Source organism: Phyllostomus discolor, chromosome 1, assembly GCF_004126475.2.
Source record: "Phyllostomus discolor isolate MPI-MPIP mPhyDis1 chromosome 1, mPhyDis1.pri.v3, whole genome shotgun sequence".
Classification (NCBI taxonomy): Eukaryota; Metazoa; Chordata; class Mammalia; order Chiroptera; family Phyllostomidae; genus Phyllostomus; species Phyllostomus discolor.
In genome coordinates this window covers 51,515,341-51,532,373 of record NC_040903.2, presented here as the reverse complement: position 1 = coordinate 51,532,373, position 17,033 = coordinate 51,515,341, and positions in this window count along the sequence as shown.

The window sequence follows — 17,033 nt, the reverse complement described above, 5'->3', positions numbered from 1 at the left end:
TTATTTAGTGGATAGTGTAGGCAGAGAATTAGAAGTATCATCCAGTTTAAGGTTATTCCAATCAAATAATTTAAACAGCCCCTCTAAGGCAGTGGTTCTCAAATGTTGGTGGGTATGAAATTTAGATGCCCATCCCCCCCATTCCATTGTGAGGAGCTTGGGCCTCTGGGCTTTAAGCATCCCTGTTTGTTCTGATAAACTATGAGTATGAGAACCATTGCTGTAAAAAACGTTCTGTTTCCCCTAGACAAACCTGTTCTTAGACAAACCTACTCTGATTTTCATTTAGCTTCTCTTCCCATTGTATCACTGACCAAGATGGAGGATGAGTCATGTCTCCAAAGCCAGGTATCTCCTTAGTTGCTGTTCATTTGATGTTCATGGCAAAAGTTTATGGCTGGAGAGGCTCATCATCTGTCCCCTGTGGGCAGAGTCGGGGCCCAAGGCCACCCTCGATGACTCAGTTTCTCCTTTGTTACTGCTGGCATTAAGGACTTAAAAGTTTGACTGTGGTTTCTTCTAGCTCTATCTGAGACCTGCTTTGCAGAACTTACAAAGTCACCTGTTCCCTATTACGGGAATTCCCTCTGATAAGCCAGACCTTTAGAGAATTACAGGTCCTATTTTTACAAGGGAGAAGCCAGGGGACTCAGGATAACTGTAGTTCAAGGCCTTGAACTGGAGGCTGTACCATGCTCCCAAGGTTACTATGCTGCCTCTGCTCTAGGGCGGCCTGTGATGAACCTCAAACATAGGAAAAGGGGCTTTATCACCACCACCCCTCTCCTCCCACAGTTTCCTGAAGGTAGAAAAGATCTGGCTTTTTCTTCTTTCTCTTCTGGATTCTCCTTAAACACATAAAATTCTCTGGTGTCTTCCAAGAAGCCAGATCCTTTATAAGCTAAAGGAGATAGAGGAATTTTTTTTCTAAATATTTTTATAACATTTTTTAAATTTTAATTGTTCAAGTACAGTTTTCTGGATATAGAGGAATTTAGATAATTTTCTCTCAAGACCAAAGCTTGGCTTTTGAATTTCAAAGGCTTAACATTACCTAAGACTTTCTCAGTAGGTCCCTATTGGAACTAATCCTAATTTGCCAGTGGATGATTCTAGAAAAGAACCAAGATTTATTCTCAGAAAGGCCAAAATCAGATAATGTTAATAATGTAAAACAGGATTATTTCCATTTGCAAAAATAAATACACACAGTGATAAACTCGAGTCATTCAACTAAACAGGATAATGTGATAGAGCAGGGCTGGGAAGTGGTACCGGCTTTGAATAAGTGGCGAGGAAATGCTTTTCTGCCTCGGTGACATTTGAGCTGAGACCTGAATAACGAAAAGGAAACAGCCTTGAGACAAGCTACTAAAAAGTGTTCCAGGCGGAGAAATCAAATGCAAAAGCTGTGGGGTATTAATGAATTAGGCATGTTTGGGAAACAGAAAGAAGTCTTGTAAATTTCCAAAAACAAAAATGAGAGCTCAGAGAGGTAGCAGGGCCAGATGATGAGAAGAACCTCACAAGCCACAGTAAAGAGTTTGGTTTTTATCCCAAATGAAATGTGAAGCCATTTGATTTTTTTGTTCTTTTTGGAGCCATGGAGGAACTTGATCTGATTTATGTTTTCAAAAGCTCACTCTGGTTGCTCTGCTCTCGGGGATAGATCGGGGAATAAAGAAAGCAGGTAGAGCAGCTGCATTATTTAATTCAGGGGAAAACTAATGAGAGCTGACTCAGACTAGAAGGTCAAGTGGGTCAAGAGAGAGAGGTAGATTGGGGCTGTGTTTTGAAGAGTCAACAGGAGACAAAAAGAGAAAGCAAAGCAAGGACGGTTTTGGGGGTTCTCAATGTTCCAGGTAAGCAAATAATGTGTATACAGGTATATGTATGCATATGTATGCATATGCAAGTATACATATGTATATACATATTTAATTTAAAAGTACTCTTTTTTATTTTTAAAAATTATTGATTTTAGAAAGTGGAGGTGGGTAGGGGAGAGAGAAAGAGAGAAACATCTCTTTGTTGTTCCATTTATTTATACATTCTTTGATTGCTTCTTTTATGTGCCCTGATCGAGGATCAAACCTACAACCTTGGCATTTTGGGACAACAGTCTAACCAACTGAGCAACCTGGCCAGGGCTACCCTTCTTCTAAGAACAGTTTGAAGACTGTGATCTGAGTTGTTTTCAGGGTGAATTGCCAGCTGTTGTTGATTACAACTTCACATGGTGAAATAAAAATAGGAAAAGGATCAACATTTTAAGTACTTAGATGTTAAGTGGCAGGCAGCATGCTAAATACTTCATAAATGTTATCTCACTTGAAATTTATGCCTCAGATTTATGAAGTTCTCATATGTACTATTTAACAGATGAGAAAACTTGACTCTGGAAGGAAAAAAAACTAATACTCTTCAAAAACTTATTCGACCAACATTTTTTAAGGATCAAATACACTCAATGCAAGGATCAATGCACTCAATACAATTGAGTGCATTGTAATCATAGTTGATGGTCCAAATGGGAAACATTACTATCAATACTAATGATACAGAGAGATCTGATCAGTTCCCTGGGGAAGAGTAGGGAGGGACCATAGGGGGAGGTTGCCTGGGGCACGGGTAAACAGTCTAGGATAAGATTGGCTAAGAAGTTACACACCTCTGGAGTGCATGGAATTCTGGGCCAGCAGATTCGAAATAAAAGAAGGGCAGAGACTGGCTCTTAGGTTCTCTTCCTTGAGGATACCTGGGTAATCGTGCTGCAGCTGCCTGTGTTTCCCAAAGGACAGTATTTTGGATGAAGAAACTCTGGGTGCAGCTTAGGATTGGGCTGGCCTGGCAGAGGGTTGCAGGGTTATTCTCTTTTGGGTGTTCCAGAGGGGATGGGCTCTGAGGCAGAAACCTGACATTTTTCTAAAATTGTGTAGCTTTTTTATACTATGTTATTTTAGTTTGTAAGCTAATCCTATAGAAAAAAGATAATTAAACACGAATAGGAAAAGTGATAGGAGAACTCAGATGTTAAAGAGTTTAGCCTTAATTGACAGGCCTTATTTATTTTAGAGAGAGGGGAAAGGAAAGAGAAGGAGAGGGAGAGAAACCTCAATGTGAGGGAGAAACATCAATCGTTTGCATCAGGGGGCCAAACCCTCAATCTAGGCATGTGCCCATACAGGGAATCGAACCAGCAACCTTTCACTTTGCCAGATGACGCCCAACCAACTGAGCTGCACCAGTCAGGTCTCAACCTCAATTCTTGTTAGCTCCACCAGGTTTGGGCCATCACATTAAATCTCCTATTTTTTTTCATATAGGATTGAATGACTTTTTGTATCTATGTTTTGCATTCATGGTATGCAAGAATGAAAATATATGAATAAGATAATTTTTAGTGGTAATAAGAGTGATAAATATATATTCAAAAGATTGCTGGTTAGTCAAGGAAGTCACCTACAAAATCGTGTAATGAAACAGTTTCTCCTTTAATCCAACTTCCCTTCAGATGGAAAGGGCAAACTAATGTTTTTTTTTTTTTTTTTTAAGCTTCTTTTTTTTTTAAAGATTTTTTTAAATTTATTTTTAGTTTTAGAGAGAGAAGGGAGGGAGATAGAGAGAGATAGAGATAGATAGAGGGAGAGAGAGAGAGAGAGAGAGAGAGAGAAACATCAATGTGCGGTTGCTGGGGGTTATGGCCTGTAACCCAGGCATGTGCCCTGACTGGGAATCGAACCTGCGACACTTTGGTTCGCAGCCCAAGCTCAATCCACTGAGCTACGCCAGCCAGGGCAACCTAATGTTTTATGAAAACATCAGAAATTCATACAAGCCAAGTTAGAAAATATAGACTAGTCTGAATAATAAGCAATACCATTTTGGTTCAAAATAATGTGCTGGTATCAAGAGAAAAAATATACTTTCTTGTAAACTGAGGGGATGTCAAAATTTTTGGAGTAAGTGTATAGCCTCCCAAGGAGATTTCTGTAGACATGAGGGCAGCCCTCCTTTACAAGAGTAAGTTCTTGTGTGTGTGTGCATGTGTGTAAACAGGCTTTTATCTCTCTTCCTCGGGCAATTTTAATCAGCAAGGTTAAGGGGAAGAGAAAGAGGTTTGGGGAACAAAGGTAGACTCTCACAGCCCTGAGAGAACAGAGACAGAACAGGAAAGCCAGATCCGAGTAAAGTTTTATACAGAAGAGAGGCTGATGGGCAAAATGCCACTGTTTTCTGGAAGCCCAAACGCTTTGTTCTGTGATGTGCCCACGAGAAAAAGCTAAGAATGAGGGCTGTGGATCCAGACGGCCTGGGTGTGACCTCCATCTCCACCAGTGACCAGAGGTAACGAGAAGAGTAAGTCCTAACATGCTGGTTAAGTATGGGGTCACGTAACCCTGCTCACACCTTCTTCTTCCACCACGTACCAGATTTTATGCATCTTTCTCTTTTTACTACCTGAATTAAATCTCACTGCTACTACTAATTTTTAATCAAACTCCAGGCATTCATGTTTTCTACCTTTACTGAATTAGAAGTCTTCGTACTTGTTAAACATGCCTAAAACATAATTCCTCATCTTTCATCCCTCAAATTCTGCTCCTCTTCCCACTTATCTACAGAGAAGGCCAAACAGCTGCCAAACTGGGCCTCTGTGGTCAACTTGCTGTATAAAGGTACAACTATAGTCCTGACTGGTGTGGCTCAGATGGTTGGGCATCCTCCCACCAAGGAAAAGGTCACTGGCTGGTTGATTCCTGATCCCAGCACATGTCCTAGTTGCAGTTCCATCCCTGGCCAGAGTGAGTGCAGGAAGCAATTGATCGATGTTTTTCTCTCACATCGATGTTTCTCTTCCTCTCTTTCTCCTTACCTTCCTCTCTCCCTAAAAATAAATAAATAGGTAAATAAATATTTTTAAAAAATGATACAATTGTAAATTCAACACTTTCAATGTAATACTCTATATAGGACTCTGGTATTATCTCTCTCTTCCTTCTTTACAACACCTTTCTTTTGAATCAAACTCTCACCCCTCTCCTCAATTCCTCCTTACAAATGACTCCACTACTTGCTTTATTTTTAATATCACTCCTGTAACTAACTGTAACTCTAATCCCTCCTTCAGACCAGACTTCACTGCTGAACTCCAGGCCAATTACCTTTAAAAGTATCCTCCTAATTTTTTTAGTTACCACAAGCTCAGTTCAAAACCTGAGAGATGTCCCTTCTGCATCTCTCATCTCACTCTGGCTAACACCATCTCCTGTTTGGATTATTTGAAGTCTTTAGAATTGTTCTCTTTGCCTCCAGCCTAGATTTCTGTCCATTACCATTTGGATTTCTGTTGGATTGTTTTTCCAAAACATTTAACGACAGGAAAGCAGTTTGTCTAAACTCATTGTGCTTAAAAGCACCTCTCCCAAATTACAGTTAAGTTTTATGTTAAATTAAATTTTGGATAAAGGGTTTTTAGATTCATCAAAGAGGTACTTGTCATATTCAAAAGTAGCTTGTAAAAAACTAGTAAGCACACAATGCAATAAAACCAGAACCAATAATGGGATAAACCTCAAGCAACTATTGAGTAGAAAATTTGTTATTCTTTTTCAAAATGGTTCTGAGCTTTAAAGGTTACTATAAAATAAAAGTCATGGCAGAGATCAGTAAGAAATCAGCAATACGTTAAAAGAAACTGTGGAACATAGTAAAATGGTACTCAGAGGAAAACATTGTTCTTACATGAATTTTTAAAAATAGTATAAGAATTGAAAATAAATAAAATACATATTCACCTCAAGAGACTAGAAAAAGAAATAAATAAATGTAAAGGAATTAGGAGAAACTATTTTATTGATTAAAGCATTACTTAATAAAAAATAATCTTAGATCCTTACTACAAATAAAAGTTGATTTTTTGAAAAGGTCATCACCACAAAAAAATATGGAAGGTCAATCCAGGTGGAAAGAGAAAACATAAAAGATGGTAGTACTAAGAATAGGAATAACTACAGACTTCGATTAATTTAAATGAGAAAACAAAAAACAAATGTAGATAACAATAATATCTAAGAGTGTGTACATCACTAAAAATCATCTCATGATGAGGCATCTGAATTGACCAGAAAGAAGTAGTAACTGGTCAGTCAGTCCAGCTAAATTAAGAGAAATCAGGCAATTCCTAGAACATTTAAACTCCTTCTATACAAAGAAAAGTACTTCCCACTTTATTCTCTTAGCAAGTATAACTGTGATATTGAACTATAGTGTGTAAGTCTTATTTATAAAAATAAAGGCAAAACCCTAAATAAGATATCAGTAAGATCAAATCCAAAACTCCCAGTATATTTCAAGATTCATTCATTGTAACCAGATAGAGTCTGACTCAACTATTTGGATATGTTTTAGTCCAAAAATAAGATTAATGAATTAATGGAAAATATATGTAATCATATTGATAGATCATTTAAAAAGATTAAGATTCAATTGGAAAAATATCTTTGCCAAAGGACTAAGTATTTTTCAAAAGGGCCTGAGAAAATTGCTTCTGAAGTTGATCTGGAATAGTACATACAAAAGAATAGTCAAAAACTTAAAAAATAAGGATGTTATTACTATCTCACATTTGTGAAGACATTTACAATTTCCCATTTTCATCTGAATTATTAAATTTGATTTAAGATGTAGACAGCACCTGAAATGCTATCCACCTAGTTCAAGCCACTATTATCATGTATTTAGATTATTGAAACAGCCACCTTGCTGGTCTCCCAGCTTCTCCTTCTCCCCCATCTCATCTATTCTCAAGGCAGCAGCGCAACGGGTCTGGTTAACTGTAATCTGGACAGTATCAGTTCTCTCTACAGAACCCTATGATGACTTCTCATTTCATTTAGAGGAAAAGCCGAGATCATTCATTCCCTGAAGCCTAACATGTCACCTCCCAGACTCCCTGTCCCATTTCTCTCACTCGCCCCACTTCAACCACAATAGCCTCCTGCTCTTCCTCAAACGCGGCAGTTATACTCTCCCTTTTGCACGGGTCTTTGTAGGAATGCCTTTCCCCTGCAAATTTATGTTCTTTAGATTTTGATTCAAACCTCACCTTCTCCGTGTCATTTTTCTTGATGATGCTACTTAACATTGCTAGTGCCTGGCACTCTTCATACTCCTCTGCTCACGACTTTATTCCATAGCATCTACTGCTCTCTAAGATAATATATATTTCTGTTTTTATAAAGATTTTATTTATTTATATTTAGAGAGGGAAGGGAGAGAGATAGAGAGAGAGAGAGAAACATCAATGTGCGGTTGCTGGGGGTTATGGCCTGCAACCCAGGCATGTACCCTGGCTGGGAATCGAACCTGGGACATTTTGGTTCCCAGCCCACGCTCCATCCACTGAGCGACACCAGCCAGGGCTGATAATATATATTTCATACATATATTATCTACATTATTTTTTTACTTTCTGTCTCCCTGCAGTAGAACGTAACCTTGATAAAGGCAGGTACTCTATTCCCATTGTCTAGAACAGTGCCTGTATAGGTAAATACTCAACCAAAATTTCTAAGATGAGTTCATGAATGTATGAATGCATTAGTCACAGATGAGGTAACTGAACTCAGAGGAGTTAAGTAACTTCAACCATCTTAGCAAAACTTCATTAAACCTAATGAAGTTTTCAGACTCCCTAATTCATACATTTCTCCAGAATATTCTTTTACCATTATGCTTCCCCATTTGTGTTTATGTTTGCTGGGTCAGGGAACTGCAGGTAACTACTAAAAGCTGCAAATTTAAGAAATATTCATAGCATAGAAAAGGATGGCAGTTACAAAATTTGCCATATCCTCTTTGAAACTAAATCATAAATAATGCCACAACAGACACTCCCAAATATTGTAATGAAAACGTTGTAATTGAACATGAGATCAAGAAGGATTTCATTCTAGAGCCATTTGGCATTATATCCTTTAAATTAAATTCAGGTGAAACTATTTCTTGATTTCTACCCACCCCCCACCCCCAGCTTTTTAATGTAGCAGCATTCCCTCCCTAGAATCTAATAGCTCACAAGCTCAGAATGCTTTGGGGGCAGAAATATCAGGCCGAGGACAGGGATGCACAGAATACTACTTGTCTTTAAACACAATAATGATACAGGAGAAAGAGGAGAGAAGTGGATGAGGGAGGGGGAGCCAATGAACATCTAGATGCAACTTTAAAATTCCACCGAGGAGCCTCACAAAAGATAATTAGTTCACAAAAGAAAGAATAAAGAGAGAACCCTTGGCTCTCCGACCTTATCTAGAATTGTCTCCATTAGAAACAACGGCCAACCAAGAGCTGTGAGTGGCCTTCGGTAGCAGTCCGGGTTAACCTGAGGTCATTGGGCTCGCAAGGAAGCTAGGATGCACTTACAGCTTGCAGTCTTGTCTCTTCAGGCTAATAACTGGACTCCCTCTAGTGGTCAGAATAACAAAATGGGGTCTGGCCTCTTACGTAAAGAGAGTTTAACTCAGAGTGGACTGGTTCTCTTATTTGACTGCTGCTGTTAGAAGGTCTGCAGGTGACTAAACAAAAGGACAACAGTAACAAAATACAGAGCCCCTAGGCCCTTGGGCTCAGTAATTAGTTCTAATTACTAGTTCATTATTATTCAGTTAACTAAAGGGAATCGTTAAGAACAATAAGTTAAAATATTCTTGTTAGAGGAGAAAAAGGGCTTAAGGGGACTAAAAGGTATTAGAAAAAATATGATAAAGATGAAATTAAAAAATTAAAATGAGGTGTAGAATATACCCCAGAAACAAAATAATAAGGCTTATTTGCAGTATAAAAAATAAAAAATAAAAGGATTGATAATTGCTGGTATGCATGGGCCATGGATGAAATGGGCTTTTATACCCAGATGATGAGAGTGTATGTTGCCAATCTACCTGAAAAAAGCTTGGCAATGTGAACTAAAATGGAAAAGATTCCATTTTTAGGGGTTTAACTAAAAGAAACAACTGGATGAACAACTACACAACAATTTACTTGGAATTATCTTCATTGTAGTATTTTATATAATAGCAGAAGAAACAGCAAAAGATAACAAACTACCAAGTCTGGATATTTTTCTATTTGTGAGTGGTAAAATGATGGAGTATAAACACATAATAGATTATTATACTCTAGTAAAAATTGTATAGATCCACGTTTATACCTTACAAATATTATGTTAAGGTGAAAATAGCTTACAAAAGAATATATAAAATATGCCACAATTTTATTAAAATAGTAAATTGTGTGTGTATGTGATTTACTATGGAAAAACATTCAGAAAGATAAAAATCAAGACATTACTAATGTTGTCTCTCGGTGGTGAAGTTACAGACAATTTTCATTTTATTTTTATACTTTATTGCCTGTATTTTTCAATAAATTGATTAATCAATTTTTTTTTGAAGACAGAAATAAACCCTGGGCAACTAGGGTAAATTTCCGTGAAAATCTCAAACCACTCCTTCCACAGTGTTTCCTAATCTGAAAGCATAACTTCCTGATTTGGTTTATAGTGCTGCAGAGGTCAATAAAGGGACTAACAAGAGAGATGTGTCTTTTCACAAACCATAAAAGTTCCATTTCACTGGGGGGAAATTCTCCTCAGATCTCTCAGGCACTACATTAAGGCTCCATACGGAAGCAGGTAAAAAGGAACCTAGCAGAGAGGCAAAGTCTCTGAAGGAGGTAGGCTGATAGATCCTCCTTTGCTTGCAGTCCCCTCCCTCCACGTGCTGGTGTGTTTGCTGTGGTCAGAAGAATAAAGAGGTCAGAGGTGAAGAAACGGTCGATGAGAGCTAAACCTGGATGAGGAGAAGGTGAGCGGGGCTAGGAAGACACAGGCCTTTCATGGGCTCAAGGATGCCCACAGGCCTCCTATCTCTGTACTTATGGGCCAGGTGCTGATTGCCTTCCATCCAGCATTCAGTATGTTGTCTGCAGCTTTCTCTGAGAATAGTCTTCTCTAGTCCTGATTATCGTTGTCAAACTTACTCCATCTGCTGCTGCAAGGAGCCAAGACACATGTGTTCAAATCCTAGCATTACCATTTAATATCTTTGTGATTGTTGGACAAGTAAATGAATTCTCTAAAATTTCAAATTCCTCATCTGTGGAGGAATTTCAAATTCCTCACCATTGTTATGGGTGAGGTGGCCTAAGCAGAGCACCTAGCACGATGCTTGGTGCATAGCATTCCAGAAACGAAAATTAAGCCATTCCCTGCATATTAAAGCAAAGCAGGCATGAACCTCCGTTGAATGTAATTCAGGTGACCGTATACTCACCAAACAAATGAGATTGCTTTTGAGATTGGAGGCAGGGGTGGGTGGTGGGTGGGGAGATCCTTTAATTATGCAGATACAAGATGCAATCTGGGAACTGGCCTGGGCAAATTGAGATGGGTGACCATTCTGGTTTTCAGGTTCTTAATTTGATTCTCTTGAACTGCACATGGTTCACAACGGTTGGTGCTTTACTATCAGCACTGAATCTGGATGACTTCCTAATGGAATGTGGGTTGGCCTAATCTGATGATGCCCTGAGTACATATCTAGTGTGTACGGATGTTGCATTACTATTATTTGCTTGCACAGCAGTGTTCCCATGGTGTGTTATGTGACTTTACATCCCCAGTGCCTAGCATATTGTACATGCTCAATAAATATTTATTGAATTTACGACCAGATGCCCTGGAGCTATTAGTCTCAGATGCCAGGAAATGCCTCCTGCACTTTCCGGATGGTTGCTGGCAATAAGCCCAGCTTTCTAGTAGCTGGGTAATTGCACTCTGATGGTCAGCTCAAGGCAGCAGCAATCATCTCTGATGCCTGGTGGGTCAAGCATAGAGATTGCTGACTGCTGTTCCCCATACAATGTAGTAGGAATCTCCAAGGTGGGAAGGACATTACCTGGCCTTCTTGGAATGCTGTGGTATCACTCTGCTTGGTTACCAAACATGTATTGTCCACTAAACTCTGCTCTCTTTGGGAGCAAGCATCAACATCGTCTTCTTTTTGCTTGTATTCCCAGCTTTTATAGAATTGTGCCCAGTACAGAGCTCATTCAATATTTGTGAATGAGTAAATAAAAATGGTAATAATGAAAAATTATTTTAAAAGAATCAAAAATGAGAAGAGCATTGTAATTTGCCATATCAATTTATAAAATTCACTTACATTTTTGGGCCTTTTTCACTCTCCATAGAATAGGAATAATAACATCTCACAGTGCAGCATCACATATGCCAGTCATCATAATAAGTTGGGAGCACTTAGAATAAGTTTGTCAGTCATTGTAGCCATTGGCTTTGGATTCAGATGAATCAGAATTCAAAAGTCTGTCTTCCTTCTATTAACTGTTAGAGCTTGAACATCTACTTAGCTTCTGTAAGTCTCACATTCTACTGCTATGAAGATTAAGCTAGATGTTGTGAAAATAAATCCATATTGTCTATTGTTTAATAAATGAAATGTTATTATCAATATTATTATTCACTTATAGTTACTTTGAGGTCTTAGAATTTTATGACATTTGTTTCCATTATCTATATATCACCTGTAAAGTGCTATATAAAGTACTATTAATATTCTTATTCAAAATTAGAAAACTAGGAAAATTTATTAGGTTTTGATTGTTGGGAATTGAAAACAAATTGATAGACACAAAGCATAGAAAGCAATGATAACTAAAAGTTGTATAATACTTTACGGTGCACAAAGTATTTCCACAACCACAAGATTCACAACACTGGAATACACTATGGGCTGTTGGTAGATTTCCATGCATTACTGTGGGTTGCATTTATTTCTCGCTGTATTATTTGGGAGTTCCCATGAACACTAAAAGCCATGTGTAACTCATTTACCTGGCTGATTTAAGAGGAGTTTGATAGCTTCCAAAAGTTTCCACTCTCTCTTTCCTAGCCAGAAAATCAGAATGCAGGTGCATCAGAGAGACTAGAGGGAGTTTAATGTAGATTTGTTGGGTGGGGGACAATATTTGGAGAAACACTCTCTGTCACTCTGTGTGTGTACACACACAGGAATCTCTGCATACTGCACATGAGGGAGGTCATGGAAGGAGGGGAGCTTTTCCTGAATTCAGTGAGACAGAAACTGTGACAAGGAGAATTAGGACCATTTATTCTGAGCCAGGGAAGAATTTCAAAGCAAGTGCTTAGAACTGGTTACTCTCCAGTCTTTAGAAGTCTCTTATTTGCAAAGCCTGCCACTTATTCAATCAGAATTTATGAACATTTCTCAACCATAACACTTTATATGTCTGCATGTGACTATATTATCACCTTGATTATTCATTTCTCACAGTTTCTATTTTAAAAATCTTGCTTCAGTTATTAAATGTTTAACTCAAAACTGGTTTTTAAGCACAAAGACATAATTCAGTACTCATTCAATTTATCCACTCATCTCTGTGGATGACATACTGAGAATGTAATGGTGGAGAATTGAAACGGTGGGAAATTGTGACCCACCCTAGCATTGTTTTGACACTGTTCCTGCAAGTGCTGACTCTCACTTATATGTATGTTGTAGATGAAGAGCATGTTTGTATAAGAATCCTAGGAACTAGCTTCAAAAGATACAGACTCTGACCTCCACGCATCCCAGCTCTGGGAGATTTGCTGACCTTCAACCATGGAGCTGGGAAGATGTGAAGCCAGGACGACTCAGCCAGGATGACTCACACCAGAACAGCATTTGTCTTATCGGAATGGGCTGTGCTCCTCTCTCTGTAGAGCACTTTTCATTGCCCTCCCTTGATCTCTTGGTTCTGTTCCCCTCTCCCTCCCTATAAAAACCTGCCTCTACTGAGAATGGAGATGGGCTTTGGGACATGAGTCCCCAATCTTCCAGGTGGCCCACACCTGCCTCACAACTATTGACTTTTCTAGAGAACAGGCAGCTGGACCTGCCTTTCTGTTACAAGGAAAAAAAAAATCCTAGAGCTACATACACATTTTGAAAACACAAGTAAGCTATGTTTCACACACATAATTTCATTCTTAGTCTAGAAACACTAACACTTCCAGTCAGTTGACACAGACTTTTGTTCCCTAGAAAGTTAAAAAAAAAAAACACTTAAGGGTTTTAGAGGATCGTATGTCCTTCAGAAAACAGAAACCAAGTGCATACTGTGGGTTGTAGAGTCTGAAGATTTCCCTCTGAAACTGCAGCTTCTCTGGGCAAACACACCCACCATCACACAGCAAAGCAATGGGAACGTCGGAAACTTAACTGCTTTGGTCTAGTTTATACCCACAACTTTCTATTTTAGCCTTGAAAACAGCTTTCTGATATAGTTATCTTTTAAGTGTTTATTACTTATTTTGATAGAACTGTATCTCAAAAGAAGGACTGAGAAGTTTGGAGAAACATTTGATCTTTTTATAAGATATAAATATATAATTTTAATAATATGAAATTTGTGTAAATTTTACATGATTGTAACTAATGCATTTGTCAAAGTATTCACTTGTAGAAAAATTAATGAACAGTTATACAGGAATTGAAATAACTGCTGATGAAAAACAGGGTAAAACGGTTTATCAGTATTTACCTTTATCTATCAGTCTGTCTACCTACCTACCTACCTGCCTGCCTGCCCGCCTATCTGTCATCTACACATATTCTAAATGTTGTGAAAGGGCAAAAAATCAGCTTCTTACAAAAAGTGGACTGAACGGATTAGGAATAACTGTGGACAATTCAATGTTATAACACAAAGGTTTTGGAGTCAAAAGAAAGGCACGGGGAGCTCTCTGCAGCATATAATATAATGCTGGAAAGAGCAACACAGCTGGGCTTGGTAATTAACATCTGTATTATAAATAGCAGGTGAGTGAAAACTGGACCCAGTGCCAAGAGAAATGACCTGAGGCAGCTTTTAGGTTAGAGAGTGATTAACATATAATCTGAAATAAGTATGGGTTATAAATTTGACGTGTAATAGTTTTTCAATTTCAGTCAGCCACAAGGGTGCTGCATCTTTTATCACTTTCCAGAGCCTGCATATTGGCCAAAGATCTCTCCATTGCTAGTGCACCTTGTTCAGATGAGGGATATAAAACAGACAACCTTCTCCTGCAGGGTGCAAGTGAAAGCACTCTACTTCCTGTTTATCCCGCATGTCAGCTTTGTCCAAGAGAACTTTCTGTGAGGATGGAATGGTTCTGTATCTGTGTTGTTCAACAAGGTAACCACTGGCCACATGTGGCTATTGAACACTTGAAATATAGTGTCATGGGCTGAGGAATGGAATCTTTCATTCTTTTCCTTTTTAATTACTTTAAAGTTAAATAGCCCCACATGGTAGTGATGATGGTACCTGTGCAGTCTTAGATTCAAGCTCTTACCTCTTTACTCCACTGAGGGCATTTTTCTGAATTTTTAGTTATTTTTTAACTAAAAATAACTATATTTTTAGTTATCAGATGCTAGACCTTTAAAACCTAAGCTAACACTAAAACCCAAGCTGCCTGTCATTCAAACTACTGAAGAAACTCTTATGTTGGGTTTCTCCCTTTTATCCAATGCTGTTTCTGTCAATTAATGAATAAATTACTATTCAGGACTTCTTGTCTTTAGTGGTGGTCATAATGGCACTCTTCAAATTCCCAGTGTTCAAAACAGACATTTTCTCTTTTCTTTTTTTTTTTTTTTTGAATAAGAGTCTTTACAATCGAGCTAATTGTTTTTCATCAGTCATAAGTGTCTAAGACTAGGCTTTGTTATTTTTTTCCCATAAATCCAATTAAAAATCTTTTTAATAAGTAAGTGTTTAATGTGTAGATTAGATCATTCCATTTCCCACTTATTTTTTCTTTGTACCCTAACTCGGGTTTGTAGACCACTATCTCTGTGTCTGACAGGCCACTTTTGTGGCCACTGAACCTTTTCACAAATTCAGATTTTCTTCCAGAAAGCGGCAAAAGACCTGAGAAAAAAATAATAACAAAGTCCAAGGTTATTTAAGATTTTGTTTAACATAAATAAAATATAACATTTTAATTCAAATCAATATATTCATGTAGAGGTGATTTCTCCCTTGTTCTCAAAGCAGGAGGTCATTTTCTTGCATCTAATAGGTAGTTCCAAGTGGAGTGCAGTTAAGGAGGCTGCCTGTGGTACGACAGCCATATCTTATCTTTACAGTGAATTTGAAATCTCAGTTCTGTAATTAGCTGGAGTGGGGTAGGATTTTAAAACTGCTCCAGTAACACTCTGCTCAGGGAATGAGAATACTGATGACCTAAGAGGCAACTAACTGCAACTTCAAAATGCTCTCAGCCCAGCCCATCAAACCTGAGGCTTCTCTGGGTAATATGCTGTGAGCCCTTGGAAGTGATACAAAGTGAGCTTCAGATCAAAGGAAGGAGAAAGCACAGCTCCAAACTGCTCGTTATTTATGGATGCACACCCCCTAGCCAGGCCAGCCATCTACCGCTGCATCATAAAATCGCACAAACGTTACTAACAGCTCTGACTTTCCCAATCCGTGTTATTGACGCCAGAGTGTGGACTCCAGCTTCCCCACAGCATTTGTCTATGTGACGGTTTCAACTGCCAAAATTTTGAGATTGAGTCATTAATTTCTCCCATTTCTAACAAATAAGATGACTTAATGAAATTACATATGCTGGGCCCAATTTTAAAAGTCCATGTATGTCCATGTGTATGTATATCAGTGTTTATAGTTATGGAAAATCTCCAGAAAGCAGGGCTGAAGTCCTATAAACACCAAAATGTTTCTCTTAAATAAGTTCACTTTGGGAAAAGCTCTGTCACATGGCTCTTACACATAATTGCCTCACCTCTGGACTGCTGCATTCACATCTGGCCTAAGCCCCCATGAGGTAGGGGCTGGTTTTGACTATAACCCCATGGCAATTTGCCTGTGTTTTGAGTCTGAAAATGCAGTTGGCTAATATTTTGAGTCAAGGAGTTGGATATAACTATACGTCTCTCCCTGCTCTAGGGACATGGCAGCAGAGCCAACATCTGTGTGTGTGTGTGTGTGTGTGTGTGTGTGAGAGAGAGAGAGAGAGAGAGAGAAATGAGAGAGAAAGACAGAGAGAGAGAGAGAGAGAGAGAGAAATGAGAGAGAAAGACAGAGAGAGAGAGAGAGATGTGTGTGTGTATAATAAAAACAAATTCCAACAGTTACCTGAAATGATTGCTGTATATTGTCATTGCTACTTTTAGATTCATAGTAAATATTCATTACAATTTAAAAAGTGACAGGAGACAGTTCACAAGTATCACAAGTTATATTAGGGGAGTCATTTTACCCCATTCCTTACCTTTCCATAAATGGGCTCAGCTTCTACCCAGCTTTCTGAGAGGGCCACATCCTGTTTTTTCCTCTGTTCACTGCTCTTCATTCTCTTATAAAAGACACAGAAGCTGCAATGTCATCAGGAACCAAGGCAACTCTCCTTGCCCTTTAAGGCTCAATGCTCTACTGGTGTCCCATTCATTCTTCTCTCTCTGAACACTGGGTTTTAAAACTTTTTCACATTCCTTGTAGAAAATGGTTACATACAGCTCTCTCCCACAGCTTTGCTGCTGAACAGCTGCTCAGCTTTACCAACATTGCCCAGCTCCCATCGAATGCTCATCCTTGTTATGTAAGAAGGAACCCGTCCCTGTTAGAGCCAGTTTCTAGGGGAGGACACAATGAATAGACATCTAAACAGGAATAAACCACAGCATGTCTACATTTCCTTATTTGGAAAATAAGAAAACTAGATTAGACAATAATAATAATTGATGGTAATGAAGTCGTTACTCTGTTTCAGGCACTTGGTGAAGTAATTCACATGTATTATTTCATTAAACCTTGTAAGAAATCTGTGAGGCAGGAAGTTGTCTCATTTTACCCAGGACATAAATGGGGCACGGAGGGGCTAAGTAACGTGCTCAAAATGATCTCTGAAGGGCCCTGTAGTTCTAAAATACTAT